Source organism: Alexandromys fortis, unplaced genomic scaffold, assembly GCF_014885135.2.
Source record: "Alexandromys fortis isolate MF-2015 unplaced genomic scaffold, M_Fortis_MF-2015_v1.1 scaffold_20, whole genome shotgun sequence".
Classification (NCBI taxonomy): Eukaryota; Metazoa; Chordata; class Mammalia; order Rodentia; family Cricetidae; genus Alexandromys; species Alexandromys fortis.
The window spans coordinates 16868832-16892805 of record NW_026067903.1 but is presented as its reverse complement, the minus strand read 5'-3'; the positions used below and the strand labels follow the sequence as shown (position 1 = coordinate 16892805).

At 35.8% G+C, this 23974-nt stretch overlaps 1 protein-coding gene across 7 annotated transcripts in view; it reads right to left on the bottom strand.

Annotated features, from left to right (window-relative positions):
• The window catches only part of Rims1 (regulating synaptic membrane exocytosis 1), a 472082-nt gene that overhangs the window by 234515 nt on the left and 213593 nt on the right, over positions 1–23974 (bottom strand). The gene's annotated exons all lie outside the window — the stretch shown is intronic.

Below are 23974 nucleotides of genomic sequence, written 5' to 3'. Positions count from 1 at the left end.
GACCAGGATAGCCTTGATCTCACAGATAAACACCTGCTCCTGCCTCATGAGCATTGGAACCAGAGGTGCATGTGCCACCACAGCCAGTAATGCTGAGAAGTTTAAACAAACTATTTTACACTGGAATTCCTTTATTGTTCCACATCCCACAGAATAATTAATGTTGACATTCTTTCCCCTTAAATAATACGCTTAAACAATTTACTGTTTTATTTTCCCTACTATTGAAACAGAAGCAAGACCAGCTTATGTTTGTTTCAAAATGGTTTTTCCCTACTAAGAAATGTTTCTAACAGTATATTAAAATAATTTATCTGCTGTCCTGCTCAAAGCCTTGAAATAAAAACCATATTCAAGAGAATTCCATTACTAACCTACAAAGTTGGAAGTAAATGGAAGCATCTATCAAAACAGAAAAATACACAAACACTCTCGTCCCTGCTAGCATTGTATTGTGGAAATAATTTTATTCACTTCGTACTAGCATATTGCAATACGCATGATCATGGTCATCAACAAACTTCCAGAAACACCTTGTCTAATGAACTACAACAAAGTGAAATCTATCTGCACTCGTTCTTCTGTTTCTAGTGCATGATTGGCCTGGTTTTCACCAGGCTCTTCCACAATAGTAGTTAACATTTTGCTTCCCTCCCTAAATCCATATGCATTCATGCTGATGGCAGTGTTTATGAACAAATGCCATCTATTTTTAAGGTTTTGAACAGTTTTTGTAAAGCGTTCCCCTGCTGAGTATTTCACACCTGCTAACATAATCCTTCCTTTATAGTGCTCTGTTTAGTTACCTTGGAAATGGTATCACAACATAGCAGAAACACCTGTCAGTGTGAGATGATGCCTGCTTAATTTTAAGCTGGATTTAACCTCATTTCTGTATACATAATGGGAAAATGTTATTTGACAGAGATTTCATGCTGAGAGAAATCCACAACCAGTCATAAAAACCTATTTTTCCTTCTTATTATCTATGATCTGCAGGAGCGAACTGATAGATTTAAGAAACAATGTATGAGCAATTGCCCATTTTTCCACCAAGGGAATGAAAAGAGGCCATTGTATAGGCTAGAAGTTTACTCTCCAACCTGTTAAAATATATACTGTTTAATTTTTTTGCTCCCTGCTGTCCATCAGAAAAAATTATTTTAAAATGGTAGCAAAGTATCTCATAGTTTGCTCCAAAAAATTATTTTCATTTAAAATGTTGTGGTGAGGAAAAAATCTAGCGTAGAGTAGCATGATTGATTTATTGCTTTGGGAAATGCAATCTACCTTTCTTGGCTCATATTTCCCTCTCAATAGGGAGAAGACAATAATAATTGAGTTAATCTTTTAGTTGAAATACCATGTTCGGTGTCTCATATAGTGCTTGAAAATAAAAGGAAGGCTAAGTAAACTATTTCCACTCACTTAGTTTATGGGGTTTAAAATAGTTTGTTATAAGTCATTTAAAATTTAAATATACATAAAGAACTAAAGCAGATGCTGTGTGAAGTGGGGCCGCTCTGTGTGGAGTAAGCGATTCTGGAACTCACTATGTGGCCCAGGCTTGGGCTTGAACTCACAATCCTCCTTTCTCAGCCCACTGAGGACTGGGTTAAATGCATACACACTGCACTAGGTTTAGAATATTAAATTTACTAATTTAGAAATAAGACATATATTTCAAATTATAAACACTTCATTGACAGAATGTTAGAACATAGAGGAAACTAATAAGGTGCTCTGATCATCAATCACCACAGTGACACATTTGATGAGCAGCTCAGCAGAGGTGAGAAAAGACCACTTTAACTCAATCAGATAGCTGTTCATTTTTTGGCACAAACCTTGTTCAGGTTAAATGGTAGTCTAAGTACATTCAATTCTGGGGGAAAACCGTAGTTTCAAATGTAGTACCCCAAACTGGCCAACGTGAAAAGAAGACAAGACTGAGGAGAGCTCAGCCCTACCTGAGACCTCACAGGACACCCTTCCCTTGAGGTTCTGAGCTCTGTGTAGAAGGGATGGGACGGTTCTAAAATCTAGAAGTTTTCCTTAACATTGAGGAAACTGTTTTCCAAAACCTCCAGAGCGGAAGCACATATGAACTCACAGTGACTATGACAGCACCTGCCACAGTGAGACCTGTGCAAGGGCCACACTAACAAAAGTCCCAGCATAGAGGCAAGAAGGCAGGCATGAAACCCACCAATGAGGTGAGGAGCTACTGACATATAATGGCTGCTGGGAGAGAAAGAGTCAGTTTTCTTTAATGCTGTGAACCCCGGTAGGCTGACCATACACATGAGGCAGGACCTAAGCTCATCAAGACTTCACTTGGTAAGGAAAAAAGAAATCTACAAGTTGGGCGGGAGTTGAAGGGTGAATGTGTTCAAGGTTCAATCTATGGAAATTCTCTAACTCATTAACATGACTGCCTACACAAGGCCAGAATGACCTCTACAGCAATGGATGTGCTAACATGGAAAAAAAACGAAGTTTTCAGGCCTGAACACAGACAAAGAACTATGGGCACTTGGGGAACTCTGAGAGTGGAAGAAGTGAGAGTCTCCCAGGAAGAAAAGAAAATCATTAAAGCTATTGTTGTCTTGTATTGCTATGTCTAAATTACTGGGTATATCAATAGCAGACCATAAAATCCTCTGGCCACCTGACTTAAATACACACAAATGTTTAGTATTTAAGCTTTATGTGTGTGGGGGGGGGGATGAGAAAGGAAATCTCAATGGAGTTGAAGATGTTTTGAGTTATTTTCTATTAAAACAAATTGTTCACTGGTCATAGGTAGTATACACTTTTTCATTTGTACAAAGAATTATCACTTTCCCCTTTTACCATTCTTGGTGCATATTCTTAAAACATGACACTTTTTAACAAATCTTTTTTTTTAATTGCTAACTGTTTGTCCTATTATTCAGGCTTCTTAACTAGCTCTTACACAACTTAAATTAATCAAGTTCTATTATTCTATATTTTACCACAAGGTTTGTTATCTGTTACCTTACATCCTGCTTCTCTAGTGGCTGCTGGCATCTCTTTGACTCCACCTTCTTTTTTCTTGTATCTCTACTTGGTTTTTCTGCCTGGATTTATTCGGCCTAGCTATTGGCCATATCAGCTTTTTTATAAACCAAGGTAATAAAATATATTCACACCATATAGAAAAGAATCCTACACCATCTCCTTTTTTCTGTCAAATTAAAAAGTAAGGTTTTAATTTTATCATTAATCAAAAGTCTGATGTGAGATTCCCCTCTGTATGCTGTGAATATGTTTTATTACCATTGGTTAATAAAGAAGCTGCTTTGGCCTATGGCAGGGCAGAATAGAGCTAGGTGGGAAAACTAGACAATGCACGGAAAAAGAAGGTGAAGTCAGAGAGATGCCATGTAGCTAGCTGCCAAAGGAGAAATACACCAGAAACTAACAGTTAGGCAACAGCCTCTTAGTGATACATAGATTAATAGAAATGTGTTAAGTTAAGATGTAAGAGCTATCTATAAATATGCCTGAGCCATCGACCAAACAGTGTTGTGATTAATATAGTTTCTGTGTGATTATTTGGTTGTTGGCAGCCAAGAAATGAGCGTGCAGTCTCCATTTANAGTTTTGTTTTTTTTTTGTTTTGTTTTTTCGAGACAGGGTTTCTCTGTGGTTTTGGAGCCTGTCCTGGAACTAGCTCTTGTAGACCAGGCTGGTCTCGAACTCACAGAGATCCGCCTGCCTCTGCCTCCCGAGTGCTGGGATTAAAGGCTTGTGCCACCACCGCCCGGCTCAACAATATATTTGATAGCTGACTCTAGCAATCAGTTTCCAATAATTTGCTAAATTCTTTACTTGTGAGAACAATGAAACATAATCATCCACTCCAGAATATTGCTGCCAATCTTGAAACTATGACACCCAAATATAGATAATTTATGACATAGAATCTGGTAACTTAGTACTGGGGAAGGAGAGACAGCTTCCTTGCTCTCTGTAGAGACTCTTTAATACTGCAACACTTTCTCCCAATCATCTCAATTCCAAAAAAAAACAAAAAACAAAAAACAACACACCCAAAGATAAGTATCTATTGAGATCAAAATACCAATAAAAGCCATTTATACTTGAGTGGGCATTTTGATAATTAATAGATATCAATTTGTAAATAAGAATTAAGATGGTCTCAAATGCCTGATAATTTAAAGATGGAAAATATAAGTCAAAACACATTCTATTCCATTTCTGAATATTCCTGCACTGGACAGATAGGACAGCAATGACAGAATGAGATAATTTCTCGCTGGCCAAAAGGTGGTATCTTTCCAAAACAAAAAAGCAAGATATCGACAATGCAAAATACTGTCTTTAAAATTACCTTTCATTGAAGATCTAAGCAGGAAGCAATAGTATTGGCAATTCTTCTAGTGACCAAAAAGGTAAATATGACTATTTCCATTTCACACGGGAGACCAGTTATTAAGCATTAATGTAGTTTGTGTAAAGTTCTCTATCTAGTAGGTATGCAGCCAATATGTGAGTGGAGGTCCATCTAAAAAAAATCCATCTAAGAATTTTTCATTTCCTTGAAAAATAGCAATGCCATGCCATATATTTCAAACATGTACTAAGTAACAAAAGAGACAATGTACCTACCATAGACCACTATGTATGCCTCATGGAGAAGAAAACCAACTTAAAGAATACCTAGGTGCAGAAAACCAACTGCACTCTGCACAAAGCAACCAGAGGAGCTGGAATTTGCAGCTATTTTACTTGACACCACATTTTAACCCCTTTTCTCTGCCAAGAGCTGCCACTCTCAGGAACAGACATAATTTAGTGAGTTGAAATCACTAAGAACTGCAATTAAAATCTAACTGATATGCTGAGCCATTTACATGTCAGTATCATAGCCTGAAACTACTACATGTTTTAACTTTAGTTTTTTTTTTTCCTTACTTCTTGTTTTGACTTTCCTCTGAAAGTTTTAGCGGTTTCTCACCTAGAACACCCACTAACTGGAAAATCTCCTCATTGTTTCCCCTCACAATAGTCATTTATGGATTCAAGTCTAAGAGCAAAACCTACTTTCTCAGAGATGCAAACACACACGCACACATACACACACACACACGCACACACACACATGCACACACATGAGTATACCAAGCACTTGTGAAATGGATACCACAGATTCAATTGTCTAGATATGGAAAGTTATTTATGAAATTTCATATTGTACTTTTGCCTCATTGATGTTTCTCAACCACTTTTCTGAATGGTGAGGTTAACTTGGAAGGCAGGGTTTTAGCTAAGTGATATATTGCTTTATTACTAAACCACACTCTGTCAAGGATGTGACAAGATACCGCATAGTACACTTAGTGTAGATTGGACCCGTGTCACTCCAAGGACAGTCTGTGGACAAGACGGGTTTGCTAGAAGTGGTTAGAACTGCCAACCCCTTAACATCATTGGAAATATAGAGAAATAAAATTTCTTGGGATTAAATAAAATATCTGCAGGTAAAAATATAAAAATCATAAAACTGAAACTTTAAAGTAATGTACATGCATTTCTGCAGAGTTTAAGGTCACTAGACACAAGTAGCATTATTTTTTTCTAAAGGAAGCATGCAACACATGATCTTAAACAACTGTGCTGCAGTTCAATTTCTTCATCTTGTCATATGGGAAGAAATAATTAGATTTTGATGATTGAATAAAGTCCATGGATGGATACCCACAAGTGAGAATACTCACAGCAACAGCATTGTGTGCTCAGCACGCTCAGAGATGCATGCCCTAGAATTTGTGATATTTTCTAATGAGGTGTTTTTGATACTTAGATGTCTGATGTTATTGGCATTAATTGTTACCACTGCTAATGTGGCTATATTTAGGGCATCCTATTCCTTTTTATCTTTAGGGAGAAACTGATCCACTTTACTCTACTCATTATCAGAGGCTAATAACTCCCTTGGTGCCAGAGGATGAGGACTGATGAATTTCTCCTTGCTAATCACGATTTGTATTATCAGCAGATGTAGGGAGTTGTTCCTTTTCCACAAAATAAAAGCAGAAGTCACAGAGATATATGAAGACTATCTCAGGTAATTCATCTTTTCCTTGAGAAGCCAAGTTGATCAATTCCTATTTGTTTCTTAGAATAACCTCTCAGTTTTAATTTTGTTCTTTCTGATCATTTGCAGTTTCCTGAAATAACATGGAACATATATCCTCATGAGTGTCTCGACATCATAAAAATATTTTGCAAACCACTTGCTTTACAAAGAAATAACTTCCCATTTTTCTATTATTGTTTTTTGTTGGGGGACAGGATAAAGTGGGTAAAGACATTGTCTCATGTAGTCCTATGGTATGGAACCCCTTATGTAGCTGAGGATGACCTTGAGTTTCTGAAACTCCTTCTTCCACCATACAGCATCACACCCAACTTTCCATTTATTAATAGTAAATTTTAATAGTCACTTCTCCAAAGAACATTAAAATTTCAGACCTTTGGCCTTGTGAACTTTCCATAAAGTCTGAATTGTTCTCTACCTGCTAAATGGTTCTCATACATGGGTTCCAAATACTTTTTTTAAAATAAAGTGTTTGTGTAGAAGGTTAAATGCTAAAATAAAGGCGTTAAGACGGACCACATATAATAACAAAATAACATTGAAGCTGCAGTCATGAAATTTAGTGGATCAAATTCACAATTTTTCTAAAACACTCCTCTAAGGACATTATCCATCATTATAACCTACTTTCATAATCACTTCCTTCCTTGATATTTTGCTTTAAGATGAATGTGGAATATATATTACTTATGCATAACTGCTCAACAGAAGCAGTTAATAAAATATTGACCTAAAATAATCAAACCAGAGCAAAGGAATGAATATATGAATAATGTAATATATGCTTTTTATTTGAAAAATAAAGTTGGGATGAAAAATAATAAACTCAAAACAAAATAGTAAAAATGACTTATATACCACAAAAGTGAAATTCACTCTGGAATTGAAGAACACAGTTCCTGAAATAATCACCTAGCCAAGGAGGTTTGAATTATACGGAAAATTGGTGCAGACAGAGTGAAAAATAATTTCAATTTAAGAACAGCCAGCAGTATAGCAATAAAGAATTGCATTCCCACAGCCAGGAAATAAAATCTATTTAAACTTCTAGCAATTAAAATTGACTGGTGATCATGGCTTTTCATTTTTTTTCTTGTGATTTTCCAAGAATTAAAGCGATCTCATCATGAGAAAAACATTGGGTAGAGAAAGATAAATGTAGAAGGAAATGCAGACAATTCTGTGTTAGATATTTATATGATTAAAAATCATGAAGAGTGAAAGGTCTCGTTTTTCCACGTAAATTTCCAGGTCACGTGTTGCTCATGACAAGCCATGGGTGATACTAGAAACTATAGAATCGGGCAGCTCCGATGTCATGTCTGGGTGCACTTACCATGTCAGTAAGTCACGACAGGCTGGCATCTAGCTTGTCCTTTCGTTTTCCCAATTTGAAATGAGTGAAACACAGCTTAACGAATTTTAAGAGGAGAAATTCGAACAGGAGTCCAGCTGCACTTGGTTCACTGTTCTGACTAAAATACCTTGGTACTTCATGCTCTGCTGCAAAGCCTGGGTATGTGCCACTTCTTCCAAGCAAGCATAACCAAGGAAGAGAAGTAGTAACCTTTTGCCATTTATAAGCTCCATGCTGTTCCAGTCTCCCTTGTAAAACCATTACTATCATCCCAAGCACAGTTGTCTCTAATGAAGTCCCCACTAAGTCATTTCTCTGTCATATGGTGGACCTAAGACAATTTCTCGACACAGAATCACATAGTAATGGGGTACCTATGGATAACCGTGATTCATCATTGATAATATGTTTAAAGGACAGATCAATAAATTATTTAGGCCCTCTGAGCTTTTTGCTGGCAAATTTTAACTTTCCAATGATCACTTTAAAACAAGATTGAATAAAGGTACTGACTTCCCGAAGCAAAGAATACCTAAAAATCAATACTGAAACATATTTGAAAATATTCCAAAACATGAGAAACATCTATAAAAAAGTTTTAAAGCTATAAGTATGGTGAAATTGATAATTTTGGTGTGTTACATATGCCTGTGAATTTATTTTCATGAGATGATCAGGAATGATTACATTCACTGTAATAATATTAAAGATAGAATGTTATAAACACAAAAGAAAGATCCCATAAAATAGTGCAATATTAAGGAATGAAGAAATAAGTACAGAAAATGACTTTCGTTTTGCAATTGTTAATACAGTCTGTTCAGTTCAAAAATGAGTTTAAGAAATATATTTAATATTAGTTGTTGTAGTGGCATTTCAAAAATATTTTAATAAATGACTGTCTGAAGATTTCAGAGTAAAATAGTCCCACTGGTCAGCCTTTCAGACCAGATTATGGTAACACACACCTTGAATCCCAGTAGCCAAAAATAGCACACACTTTTAATCCCAGTACCCACACTATTTGCCATAGAAATCAGGTAGTGCATGCCTTTAATCCCAGTGGTGCATACTTATGATCCCAGTCTTAGAGAGGAACATAAAATGGGGCAAGACATCTCTCAGAGACCGTCTCATTCTGAGATTCCTGGAGGAAGAATCAGTATTTCAGATCGAGGTCGAGGTTAGAGACAGTGGCAGGCTGTTTTTTTTTTTTTTTCCTTCAGGTTGAACTCCAATTTCTGACCCTGAGCTTTTATTAATGATGCTTCAAGTTGTGATATGGTATTTGAAGACTGTAACCTGTTCATTATTTCTTCATTTTGAAAACAATATTAATACCTGGTGAAATACTCTCTATTTATTTATCTCAATCACTCTTTTAAAAAATAAAAAGCATGTAATTCATTTATGAGGGGAATCCTGGAAAATACTCCATTCTTGGAGAAGCCATGGTCTGACAGCCAAGGGAGATTACAGACTTACTAAGGGCTGGCTGACTAGTAAGGCCTGGATATGGGAGTCAGACCTTGAAGCAGATGGATGTGTTGTGCAGGAGTGGGTGGGAGAACTGTGGTAAGGTCAGATGAAAATGTTAAGACAAGGAAATAGAAGAAAAAAAAACAGACGAGAAATAGGAAACATTGTTGCTATGGCGACTCCATCACCCCTGCTTTATCTTCAGCCTTATATTCAGGATTTCTAAGTAATTCTTCTGCTTCTTCTTTTTTTTTTTTGGTTTTTCGAGACAGGGTTTCCCTGTTTTTTTGGAGCCTGTCCTGGAACCAGCTCTTGTAGACCAGGCTGGTCTCGAACTCACAGAGATCCGCCTGCCTCTGTCTCCCAAGTACTGGGATTAAAGGCGTGCACCACCACCGCCTGGCTCTTCTGCTTCTTTTATGTACGCAAATCATTTTCAAATTAAGTAAATTTCACATGGCTATAAAGCTCACGATGTTACTTTTTAAGGCAGTGGAGACTTGCCTGGTTTGTGTAGGAACTGGGCTACATCCTGACATCTGAAGCGTGGAGCTCATCTAGTGGAAATACAGTTATCAAAGAAGATATTCCTAACTTACTGAAGGTCAGGGGTCTAACCTCAGCAGGTGTCAGCTCACTTTCAGCTAGAAGCTTTTATCAAAAAAGAGGAAGCTAGCTCATTTTTCCTTTCTGTAAAAAACAGTGATTGAACTCAAGTGGCCATTCCAATGCCAGGTTAACTTAGTCCATCCCTACACTTGCCAGGTTAAATAAGTTCATCCCTACAAATGATAAGTTATCATAAGATGAACTGTGGGTGAAAGGAGGCAGGTAAGTCCTCTTACCGGAATGCACCCTATTATTCATCATGAAAAGGTGTATGAAATGTGCCATATCCGCTTAGCTACAGAGAGGTTCTATTTCTTTCTGTCTCTGCAGTGAGTTCCAGGGACACACATTTCATCTGATTTGATGCTTATTTCTTAATAGTGTGCATTGTTCCTGACTACTTTAATGGAATGGACTTCTAGTTAGGACACCTTATTTGAAAATCTATTTTCCTCAAAGCCCAAAAGCTGGACCAGAGGAGCAAGAATTCAGCTTAATCAAAGATCGCTACATGCTACACTGGGGAGACAGATGACATACTGAACTCAGACACCCAGAACCCAAGGAAAAATTGGACCCTGTGGACCACATATGTAACCTCACTGTTGTGGGAACTGCAGCGACAGGGGATTCCTGAAACTCAGAGTTCAGGCATTATAATGAAATAAAAAGCCTTGAGGCTCTATGCATGTTTTTCTCAAAAATTGAAGTTAGATAGCAATCAAGGAAAGTCATCCAACATCAGCCTCTGGTTTCCATTCACATGTATATCCACGCATTCCTAAATCACATACACACACTAGGAAGTACATATCATACACACACACACACACACACACACACACACACACACACCCTCCTGAGACCAAGCACAGCACGTAATCTCTAGGGAGTTACCTGTTAGCCAGGACAGACTTGCTAACTGAAGATGACTTTATAATGCTTTAGCAGAGGATACACTTCTGAAGGTGGTAGAAAACATGAAGTTGGGGGAACTAAACTTCATTAATTACTAAGACTGAATTTCTTGCTTTCCCCAAAGTATAGAGTCTTGTAATAATAAGCTAAAAACAAAAGACGATGCTTCTGGTGGCTGTGCATTCACCCAAGTTGACTCAATTAGAAAGTTTAAGAGTAGAATACATTTGAGCAGAATATCTGACACCATGAAGAAAGTTTAACAGAAGAATACAGCCTGTGTGGCAGTTCTAGCATTAGTCCACACAATGGAAGAAGGCAGATAACACGGAAGAGAGATGGAAACCTTTTCCTGTACAGACAAGAGACAAATAAAAGGTTTCAACAATACCACTAAACACTGAACTATATGGGCAAATACTTCAGGTAATGGAGACAGGTGTGGAGAGAGAGCTTCCTCTTCAGTGGGAGAGATAGAGGAGACATTATCAGAGAAGTTTTGAGAAGGACAAACAAGTCAGACAGAAGTGTGTTTTTGATAAATACCAGTATGATGATTTTGACAAGATGTTCTGCATTGGTCAAACTTGGTGGCCAATGGACTTGATGGGATTCTAGATACCTAGTCTTACTTTTATGTTTCCTGTCACTGAAAGGCAACTCTGACATTTTAAACAAGAGCAAAGGCTTTAGTGGTAGCTTGGGTGGTGGAGAGCTTCTCTGCATTCGTAAGACCCTGAGCTCAATTCCCACTACCAAAAAAAGACATCTGGCGCTGAGGATACAGCATAGTGTTAGCATATGTGTCTATAATGTGAAAGGCACCATCAAAATTTTATAGAGAACAACAACAAAAACAACAAAAAGACAGGAGTAAGCTTAGCATTTATAAGTTCATGTTTTGTAATCCCAGAAATAAGAAAGGAAAGCTCTTTCCTAATATAGCTGAGGGCTCAATCTCTTTCTGCTTTTCTAAAATGATGTCAAAATTTATCAAAGTTCAAATAGTAAGATAATTTAAGAGTGAAAGCCATTTTAATACATAATCAAATAGATGTTCCTAGTTTGTTTTTATGATAAAATAGACAATTCTTAAGCAGAGCACAAAAATGATATGTGTTGAGCCGGGTGGTGGTGGCTCATGCCTTTAATCTCAGCACTTGGGTGGCAGAGGCAGGTGGATCTCTGTGAGTTCGAGACCAGCCTGGTCTACAAGAGCTAGTTCCAGGACAGGCTCCAAAACCACAGAAAAACCCTGTCTCGAAAAACCAAAAAAAAAAAAATGTGTTTATTATTAAATGGCATCAACTGTTATTTATCAAATGATAATTCTTTATTTGGCTTTAAAATATACATACTAATGTCTTAGGAACATTTTATGGCTAATAAAAGAGACTCTCTTTGAATGGTAAATTAGAAATCTATGATATATTCAAGAGGATATACACACATCATATCCATATTCACATATATATGCACATAATTTCTTTAATTCATATCATGTATTAATGGTTGAAAATTACTTTGGTACATGTTATAAATTATTCTGCATACATTAATATTATATGTACTGTTTCATAATTATAATGCACAGTTTACTGAGTAACTGCTGTTTTATATAATCATTTCGTTTAATGACAGGATATTATCATTCACTTATGCATTCTTTTAGCAGCAGACACTAGGTAAAAATTAATTCTGCAGTGAGACTTCTTTTGTTTGGTAGATACAGCAAGAGTCAGCAACTTGAGGTCTAGAGAGACAATTCCATCTGCCATCCACTCTGGACTGCCCACAAGTTAAAAAGCATGGTAGTTAAAGAGCCTAGAGCCTCATCCATGCTAGGTAGACAGTACTCCTGGCTGTGTCTGGCGCTATGAAGAATAATATTTTAGAATTGAAAGAGGAAAACTTCTCTTAAGAAGAAGCCACTAAGAGATAGCACCTACTATTGAATGTTTCCTTGTGAAACAGATATTATCCCAATTTTAAAAGTATGTTAGAGAAACAGTAGATAAGCTTAAGACAAACGCTTTTTAAAGTCTCTTTTTCAGTTTTGTCGATGGTAATTGCAAGACTTTAATGAAAAAGATGGGATGACTTATAGGAGTTGAAGCAGCTGTGATTCTGTTAAATTGTTGGTGATTTTCAAATAGCTTCTCACCTTGTCGCTGCTGGTAGCATACCCAAGCTCTTGTTCCTTAGGAAGGACTGCTCAGTACATCCAGGGAGTTTCCATAAATGGAGAGAAGAGTGTCCTCTTTTGGAATCATGCAACCTTTTAAGAATCTCTGTGACTTTCTGTGGTGTGTTCTAAGCCATCCATTTCCAAATCATTAGCCTTAATAATGATCAAGCAAGCTCACCACCATCTACCTAATTTTCATGTCGACATTTCTATACATATACAATAATATTTCATCTGTCATAAGATGTGCAATTACGCTGATCAATAATTTTGCTCAAGATAATTTTCTTATTAATAATAACAACGTGTATTCCACATATGCAATCTTTAAAATTTATTTTTGTTTTTTATGTTCTCTGCTATTTTTTTGTGTATTTATTGAGAGAACCTTTAGGTTCTCATTCACTAAATAAAGGTTTTCCTACTACTAAAAAAAGAGGCCACTGGAAGATGTCCATATCCTTGTGAGTGACTCTATACCTGTGCGCATAGGCAGAGCACTAGCTGGACTCAATGGGTTAAATAATGAATAGATTAACAAACAAAAATGTCATGTAAATAAATAAAAAAAGAAAGAATACATGAAGCTGAGAAAAAGATTTGATGGCGTCTCAGGGAAATTGAAGGAGGGAGAGGTGGGTATGATCAAGATATATTGTATAAATGTAAGAAATTGTCAAAGAATAAAAAAAGAACTAAAAGATCTAATTTCATTAGACATGAGTGCTATAAAAAATGTCATTGTTCACATATAAAATTATACTCGCTCAACTTGACGCCCACTTTTACTGTCTGTGGTTATTTTTACACTACAATGGTAGATTGGAATAGCTATGGAATGAACTGTAAGACCCACAAAGCCTAAAATATTTACTATTTTTTACTTTACAGAAATAAATTTACCACTGGAGACTAGGATTCAGAAGATTAAAGAGTTGCAACAATGCACTGAAGTGGTAGTTTGACTGAATAGGTGACATGGATAGAATTCTTGGAAATGCATGTCATGTAATAGTGTATATGCATAAGTTATATTACAGTGCAGATGCATTGTTATGTCACAATGTCGATGCATGCGTTGCATCACAGTTCAGATGCATTGGTATGTCACAGCATCAATGCATTCTTTCTATCAGCATGCAGATGCCTTGGTATGTCACAGTGTTGATGCACGCATTGCATCACAGTGTAGATGCAATTTTATGTCACAGTGTAGATGCATGTGTTGCATCAAAGTGCAAATGCATTGTTATGTCAGTGTAGGTGCATGTGTTGCATCACAGTGCAGATGCATTGTTATGCAAGTTTTGATGCATGTGTTAATTACAATGTAGATGTACTTATTGATCACAGTGTACCCTTGCACAGAAGAATGTCTTCAAAGTGCAGTTTTGGTTTTGGCATGTTTATAGGGATGGTTCTGACAACTAGTTTTAATTGATATTGCTTTAAGTGCTTCTCTAATTCTACCCCAAACTTCTTTCTTATGTGACAACACTCTATTCCTGAACACTTGTGTTAACTACATCTTACTCATGCTTGTCACTAACATAACAAGGTCCTCTGAGAACCAAGTCAAGCTGTAAGATAATAGGTCTTAGGAATTGCCCACTCCCTTGTGAAAGACTTGAGACAAAGATAGTCTAAGTCAGTGGCCAATCACTAGAACATGTTTTCGGGTTTAGCTAAACTTTGACTTGTACTTTTCCTTTTTGGAATCCCACCCTTAAGGCCAGAGCCTACATACTGAGTAGCCAAGGGTTCAGCTGGACATAACCACCTTTCTGATTCTTTTCCTTTTTTTTTTCTTGTTTTAGATAATGGTCATAAACTAAGTGCATCTTTTCCCTGATATTTTGGGTTACTTAAGCTGTCTCTAAAGATCCCTGCCTACGACATGCCTGCTTGTCTCCTAGGCAGATTACATTGATATCAATTTACATGTCATGACTTTTTCACTCTTCTCCCCTCCATTCTTGGACTCCATGCAGTACCTGAGATTTACCGTTAGGCTGCCCTGGGTTGTTGTTTTTCTTTTCTTTTCTTTCTTTTTTTTTAAAAAAAAAAAACTATAATAAATTTGTCCTCAAAGAAGAAAAAACATGCTTTACTTGTTTTGAGGTAAGATAAGTGCTAAAATACAAAAACATATTTTTAAGAGTTTCAAGCACTAAAGTTAAGGAAAATGCAGACTTAACTGACAGAATAAATAAACATTAATCAAGGCATCTCAATGAATACAAACCAAACATGATCTCTGCCATCAAGCAATTTAAACAAAAAGAAGAGATTAAAATATGTTCACATATAAAATGAAATATTTATTATTTCCTCTAAATCTTTTTTTAAATAGCATAGGCTAGTCTATAATGAGAATGTCTCAGAAGGCTTTGCCAATAATCACATTTTTTTTAAGTTTTAAGACCTCAGACGGTGCCTTCGGTTTCCAATGACATTCTGCCAACAGTTTGATGGACAGAAAATCACTAAGCTGTATCCTGGCTTTTCATCTCTGCCTGTAAAGACTCTGATCAGCACTGACTGCTTGATAACAGTGTGAGGAATATTTCAGAGAATAATGCATATTGCAAAGTTCTCTGAAAACATTTTAAATGATATACTATTTTATAAATAAACCACAAGGCTGTCCTTTTGGGTTGGTGTATATTTACTAAATTGTGCCATTTAAACTTTTCACTTGCTAATTTTATCCAGTTATCAAAACAGCTTACTTTGCCAATGAGAGAGTAGTTAGAGAATACTGTAACTCCAGTATTCTTCTCTTTTCAAAAGATTTCAAGATACACTGAAAAAAATTTACTCCAAGCCTTCACTGATGTGGGATTCCCCTCTCTATGCTGTGATTACCATTGATTAATAAAAAAAAAAAACTGATTTAGGTCTATAGCTGGGCAGAACAGAGGTAGGTGGAGAAAACTAAACTGAATGCTGGGAGAAAGAAGGTAGAGTCAGAGAGAAGTCATGTAGCCCTGCCAGAGAAAGACGCCACACAGAACCTTGCCGGTAAGCCATAGCCAAGTGGCAATACACAGATTAATAGAAATGAGTTAAATTAAGATGTAAGAGCTAGCCAATAAGAAGCAAGGGCTAAGAGGCCAAGCAGTGATTTAATTAATACAGCTTCTGTATGATTATTTTGGGGCTGAGCAGCTGAGAACAAACAAGCTGCCTCCTACAACACTGATGCTGGGAATAGTAATAGTTTATAAAACCACTTCAATATTTTAAAATGAGTTTATTATAAATGACATCATTTTGTTTATTTCTGTGGTTTCTGATCTAAAGTGAAATGACCAAAAAATATCTTACATAAATTATATGTTGGTACAACAATGAATGACTATGTGACTTCAAATTTTTCTCTGATACTTTAATATCTTCTTCATATTTAGCATTTACTTTTCCTACTAGACGAACTAGAATCTAGATCCATTAATAGATGGATTATCTACTTAGTTACTGTCTACTTGATTACTACATTCTTAATCTTCCAATAATTTTTAGCAAGACAGGAAACTACTAAGAACTCACGAGGAAAGATGGGCATGGGGGCTCATACCTGTGAGCAACAGTGGCTCACTGCAGTTAGGAGGAAATGGAAGTAAGTTTAGGGGTTCAAGGCCAGAGTTGTTAGAGTCTTAGGCCAGAATGGTGTACATGAGACCTTGTCTCAAAAATAAAACAAAACATAAAGAACTCAATTAGGTTGATTTGATACTATTTAAAATGAAAGCAATTAAAAAAAAGAGTCTGCAAAAGAGGTATTTGTAATTACTTTTTGTTGAGCATACAAAATTTTAATTTTTAACGTAGAGCATCATCATATGAACTCAGTTATTAAGCATCATTAAATTAGGAAGAAATCTGTTATGTATTGTAAATGCAGATATTAAATTATTTATCCAAAGTTCAATATTTTCAAAATGACAGAACTAAGTTTTTACTTTAAGAAATTAATATTTTAATCTTCCAAAAGCTTGAAAACAAGAAAAAGAATGAATGTGAAGAAGAATGTGTATATACAGTCAAAGGAATATTGGTTGGTATTTTTAATAAGCCAAACAATTGAAAAATATTTGCTATACATAATGTATATTAAAAATAAGCAATAGCTACTCTGTAATTCAAGATGGAAACAGAAAGCCAGTGAAGTAAATGGGGTTCTTCAGAAAGCTCTGAGATGAATAATACAGCATCTTAGAGTAAGGACAAACTAGGGTACAATTGGTAAGAAATAACATGTCTTTCATATCTGGGTATGCTTTTATATACTGCTCTTTGGTAAAAAGTTCGTTATTTTAACAGTGAACATGGAATAAAAAAAAATACAGCAGTGCCACAGCTAGTGGAATTCTCAAGAAAGAAAGGGTGTGGTAAGTTATACATTTCATTGGCCACATGAAGCTGAATCTATAAACCTCAAGCTTGGAATTCCTCAATACTCATCACAGTTTTTGAGTCTACCCCTGCCATGTAACTTTGCTGGCATTGGAAACATGGCAGTAAAACAGTTCTCATCTTCATAAAGATAACACTGAACAAATGTCGATAGATAGATATAGGTATAGATAGATAGATAGATAGATAGATAGATAGATAGATAGATAGATAAACCATATATTTCAGAAGGCATTATTCTGAAGAAAATTTAAATATGGCAAATACAAAGTGATGTTTTATGACAGAAAGGTGGCTGAAATTTTAAATGGAGCAATGATAGAGGCCCTTTTAAGGCAATGCTTGCATAGAGACCTGAAGACAGTTTAAGAATAGGAAATGCTAAAATTATTCAAGAAGAGAACTTTGCTTGATATAAATCATATTTATGTTAAGTATGACTAGAGGAGAGGATGGACAGGATGAACAAACAGCAATGGGCATGGGAGGAAGATAGATGGGAGAAGTTAAAAGTGGATAAGGCACCCAAAACATGGAGAATCCAACTGTCATGATTTTAACGTCATAGAAAGGTCATTTGAGGGAAGAGAGGCGACACCGTATCATCTGGATTATACACTCAAGCATTCCTTTGCTCTGTGCATCTTATATCATAGACTATACATTTGCCACAGTAGAGTATAAAATGAACCAGAGTTTATGGTAAGAAACAGAGTTGGTGTCGTATTGTGACATGGTGTTTGTGTATGGGTGTGATGCTATTGTCTGTGTACATATTTGTGGAAGAAGGTGCCTTTACATGTTGTTCTACATGTGTGGAGGTCAAGGTCAAAAATCTTCAACGACTCTCCAGATTAGTTTTTGAGGCTGTGTTTCTTCTTGATTCTGGAGTTCACTGATTTAGCTAGACTGGTAAGCCAGATAATTCCCAGTGCTGAGATTATAGGTGTGTGCTATCCATCTTTCCCTATTTATCTATTTACTATTTAAAATGAGGGGCCTGGAGATGAAATCCAGACTCTTGTGCTTGCCTAGCAAGCATGTTGGCAACCGAGTCACCACAGGTGCTTACTGGGTGTCAACTAATGCACTAGATGCCCAGACTAAGGCCTTCTGGTGTCCTCTTTTAGCAACAGTGCTAAAGATATTAGGAGGGATGGGGCACTCAGCGTGGCTGGATGTAAGCATAACTAATGCAGCCGTGAGAGTGAACTAAATACAATCACACAAAAAGGAAAGAAGACAGAAGAGCTAGAGCAAGAGACAGTGAGAACCAAGAGATTTGCTCTCTGGTTCCTTCTGTGTGGCTCCTTTCCATGGCACCATTTTCTCATCCTTCAGGAAGTTGGTAAGTGGAACTCACACAGTTCTATTTGTCTAGAACTGGAATTTAGAAAAAGAACACTTTCAAATTTCAAAGATGAAACATGAATGAAAATGTTATTTTTAAAAAGCTGATTTTTCCACAATATGGGAACAAATGGTTTCCCACAAAACAGTACTACTTATTACATGTTCACAAGAATATTGGATGAACTTCCAGGAAAAATAAAATCTGTGAAAATTTTGGAAGGACTTTTTTTTCATAAAAATGGGAAAATCTGATGTAAGAAAAGTTGGCTTTCAGATGATACCGAATGCACTGAGAAAGATAATCATGCAAATACCAGTTTTGAAAGTTTGAGAAAAAGGGTAAAGCTGAGAAAAAGAAAAAGATAGGAAAGATGGACATACATAGAAAACTCAGCTTATGTACTAACACTATCTCAAATCCTAACCCTAAACCGTATTTCTAACCCCTAACCCCTAACCCTAAGCCCTAATACTAACCCCTAACATTAAACCCTAACCGCTAATCCTAATCTTAACAACTAAGAGTGCCAACAGGCACAACAATGACCAAGAAAGAAATCACTTCAACTGAGGACAGGATGCAAGCCATTATTCAGCAAAGGTTAAGCATAGGATATGGCTTTGTTATGCCCAGTTATCATGAAGATAAACAAATTTCTTTAAAAGTCTTAAAAAAAATTTTTTTAAGGTATTTTTTTAAAAGATAAAAATCCAGGTGGATTGGTTATAAAATTTCTTGATTTATTTTAGGCATCCTGGATCTTTTCTATATAATATTTAATAGTCTTAATATTCTATCTTTAAGGTTATCAAACACTGGAAACAAACAAAAGATGGAAACAAAACAAAGATTAAAAAATGACAGAAAATGAGAAGTACATACTTGCTAATTAATAACAAATGGAGAAGAATGTTTTGGTTTCTACACATCCAGAAGAATGTGGATAGGCAGAGCTATTGAAGAATCAAAAAAAAATTGTATCCTGGCATGTAATAGAAGTGCCACCTCTTCAGATGACAATATTTATATGTTACCTAAATAAGATGATAGTAGAGGTGCTGTCAGAAAGAATAGTCGAATAGACATTAGTAATATTAACACTTATCACATGTATAAATATCATTTATTTATCATTGTCCAAGAAATACAATTTAGCTATGGTGTGTCAAATGACATGTTCATCATGAAATACAAACCTGCAAAGGTTTTCCAACATGAGTAAAATGTCTTGTAAAAAAATAAATAGAAAAGATGAAGAGAACTAGTTTTGTGAGACACTCTGAGAGCATCCCACATGGGGAAGGACACTGAAGTTGCATTGTAATCAGACTTTCATTAGCTGGAACAGTTACTAAGCATCTTAACGCTAGTGGAACTACAGAAGTTATTAAAGTATAAAGTGCAGGTAGCCATGTTAGAGGAGCAACAGGTGGCAACTGAAGATCAAGGTGTCAGTCCACCAGAAGGAGACTCTCTGAATGGTCAGTCTTGGTTAAGAAAGATCTCAAGACCACAGATCCCAGAATGATGTGAGATTCCCCTCTGTATGCTATGAATACCATTGGTGAATAAAGAAACTGCCTTGGCCTGTTGATAGGGCAGAACTTAGGTAGGTAGGGGAAACTAAACTGAATGCTGGGAGAAAGGAGGCAGAGTCAGAAAGAGACCCATGTAGCTCTGCCGAAGACAGATGCCAGAACTTTAGCCAGTAAGCCACAGCCATGAGGTGATACACAGATGAATAGAAATGAGTTAAATCAATTGTTAGAGTTAGTGAATAAGAAGCTAGAGCTAATGGGCCAAGAAGTGATTTAAATAATATAGTTTCTGTGTGATTATTTCAGTTTCTGGGCAGCCAGGAAACAAACAAGAAGCTTCCTCCTACACCAAAATGTATTTTGCTTCTGCTGTGCATTTATAGGACTGCTTTTGCTACCTATCTCTGGTATCTGTCATGGTTGAATGAGTATGGGGAGATTCCCCACTGCCTGTAATGTAGTGTGCATATCTCATGGAAAAATTCCACTCTACTGGGCACTTTATCTGTCAATCGTCAAGAAGATGATTCTTCCCTAAGGTGTGCTATCTAATTTATAATAATAATGTTAGTTTATACAGAGTTTTAATAAATGAAAATAAATACAAGGAAATACTACACCGCCATGGCCTATGAGTTTCATCTAAGGAATTGTATAGGCTCTAACCCAAGATAATGATTAAGAAAAAATTTGATTCCCCTGGAGCCAGACTATCTCTAATTCTCTTAATGCTGAAAGAAACACAGGATCTGGTGTGCATTATTAGCTGAAATAAAGCTTTAAAATATCTTCAGATTATATTAGATATCTTGATAATAGAAATGAAGAACCTTAAAAAACAATCTCAAATTCACAAAAACAGATAGCTGAGGACAAAATACAAAGTGGCCCAAGTCTTACTAGCTGATGTACTTTCTTTGCTCTGGTTGGTTGATGTTCAAATGTGATGATTAATTCCTTATACCCATTTCTGCCCTCAATAAAAATCAGATGAGTATGTATGCACCCTAAAGTTTTAAAGTAGATCTGACTGGTTCTTTTTCATATAAAATAAGTTTTGATTTGTGATTCATTTAAGAATCCTTATAAGATTACCTTTCAAGATAAGTAACAAAGTAATTGGCCCTTTCTTTGTAATTGTAAAATGCAGCCTGCCAGTAAAAGATATGACTGGGAAGAATAGCTTGCTTGCCTACATTGTTAATCTATAACAAGTTGCTTGGGTATGAATGTACGTAGGTTCTTGGCACAGTTTGTTTTCACCTATAATATTTAAACAGTTTAATCATTTAAGGGATATAAGATAGTGTGTTTTTTTTACTGTTTGTTTTGTATTCATTGTAATCATTCACTTAAAAAACAAAATGTGACCACATTGTAATTTTTATATTGCCTGAAAGGTTTTGCTGGGGTATATAAGCTGTAAGAAAAAGAATAGAAGTGTTAGATAGAGTTAAATTGGGCTAGAAGGAAAACATAAAGAATGAGAGAGAAGGAAAACATCAGGAATGAAAAAGTAATAAAGAAATCATCAAATATGTGATTATTACAATGGAAACATCGAGAATGAGAGAATTAGAGGAGAAACATCAAGAATAAAAACAGAGTTAGAAAAAAAACATCAAGAATGAGAGAAGGGATGAAGAATGCAAAAGAAGAATAAAGAAAATATTTGAAGGAAACCATAGAGAGTATGTATCTTTTCCTCTTCGGTAGAAAAGTCTACTATATACCAACGTCATGGATTTCTTTCAGGTCCTGTACTGTCTGGAGGCTGATACTCCAGGCAGCAATAACAAAGAACAATATAAATTCAAGGACGTTGGTAGTTGTTAGCTGACAGCTAATCTAACCAACTGATGAATAAATACATACAAGTGACTCTCAAAATGTCCTGTAGATGGACGATGATAATTCTGGTGTCTATAGGAATTGTAAATATCAAAAAGAAATGAAATGTACAGACTTAGGAAGACTGTCAGGGAATTACTAATTTTGACAAGTTAATAAGATAATAATAAAATACAATCAGATTTAAAAGTAAAAAGTCTTAGTGTGAGTAAATTAAAATATTGTTACAGTCATATGTCCCAGTGATGTTTGAATTGACTACTTTTACGCACTCATTTGAAGATCACCTTGGTTTCAAATACATGCTGAGTGGTATTTTCTTGTGACTATCATATGCACACTTGCTTGTATTGACTTTTTGAAGTGTACACATGGCTCAATGACTGACACGGTTGGTCAACTGTTATATAGTTTAAAGTACACACACATGTTAAAATCCCTGGAATTAACTGAAGACTGACAAAGCATGTTTCTCCACGGAAGATGTACTTTTCTACCTTTACCCGAGTAATCTGCTGCAATAGCACTTTAGTGTCAATAAAAGCATGATTAATTTTATGGAGATAAATTATTTCACAACAAAGATGCTCTTGATTAAACACACAAAATTATTTCTCTACTATTATAAAGCAACGTAAATGAAAGATTTGTAATACTACCTGCTATGAAAGGATTTCTATATGCAGAAAGTGTTAGAAAGATGAATGACACAATTAAATAAATTGTTAATTTATACTGTTGTTTGTTAAATACTATAATAATGGGATGTATGAAACCAAGGATATATTAAGTTCCAAATATAATTCCAAGTTAATAGTAATGAGATTTTGAGCACGTCTTTCAAAGTTAAACTATTTTCAAATTGCAGGAAATTTAGACTATATTCTGCAAACACAGTGTTGGTGTGTCTAAGGAATATCTTTAAAACTGCTGTAATAAACACTATCAGGAGAGGTCATGAGCTAACAGACTTACGGCTTGTACACAAACGGGTAAAAGATACATTTGGTACTGAATGGCTTGAGTACTCAGAAATGTTGATTAAAGGTGCAGTTCAATCATCATCAACATACACACATCATATACATATGCACCTTTAAGCTGCATTAACTGAAGACCACATTAGTAGACTAAAGGGTTTATGTATTTGATATTAAACACCGAACTTAACAATTCATGCTAAAAATCTTTTGCAAGTCCTAGAATAAATAAGTAAATGACTGAGTGCCTGTTACCTAGGGAAAGGACTTTGATCCTCATCATCATAATTACTTTCTGGGCTGCTTGGTTAAGTTTAGTGATGGGATGCAAGTGATTCTTTTAACAATGAATAACTTTTATACTACACTGATCAGAAAGCATATTGTTATGCATAAACAACAAAATTATGTTTACTGAAAAGACAGATGATTTTTTAAAAGGTAATTAGGAATATGACTCAATATAAAAAATAAACAAATGAATAAAAGTGAATACAAGGGTAAATAAATGAATTAGCACAGAGCTATGAAAAGTCTATTTGAACAGCTTTTATAAAATGGTGATCTAACAAATTCAACAGAAACTTTCCCGAACAAAGTGATTTTGGTGGGGTGGGGAGGGGCAGGTAGGTTCTTTCTTGCAGCTCAGGACAGCATCAAACTCAACAGAGCCGAAGCTGTTGCTTCAGTCACTGTCCTCCTGCTTCATCCCTTAGGTGCCAGGATAACAGGTGCCTGACACCACTGACTAAGAAACCAATTCCCAGTGCAGCGAATACGTCAGCCTTTTGAAAAGAATGTGCCCAAGGAATTTTTAACTCAGAAACATATTAGCAGAAAATTATAGCACTATCAAATTGAACTATTGCAGCTATCAAACTAATGTATCTATGGTTAAATAGATTTATGAAAACAAGAATGAGATATAATTTCACTTCATACATGATGTTTTTAATTTAAGGAAAATAATAAAAAAAAAGAAGCCAGGGCTCCGAGGCTATGGTTCAGTCACTATAGTATCTATCACAGAAGCATGAAGGCACTTGAACTGAAAACCCCCATAAAAATGTCTGTCATGGTGTCCTCTGGAGACTCAACTAAACTGATCCCCAGGGTGACTGGCCAGCCAG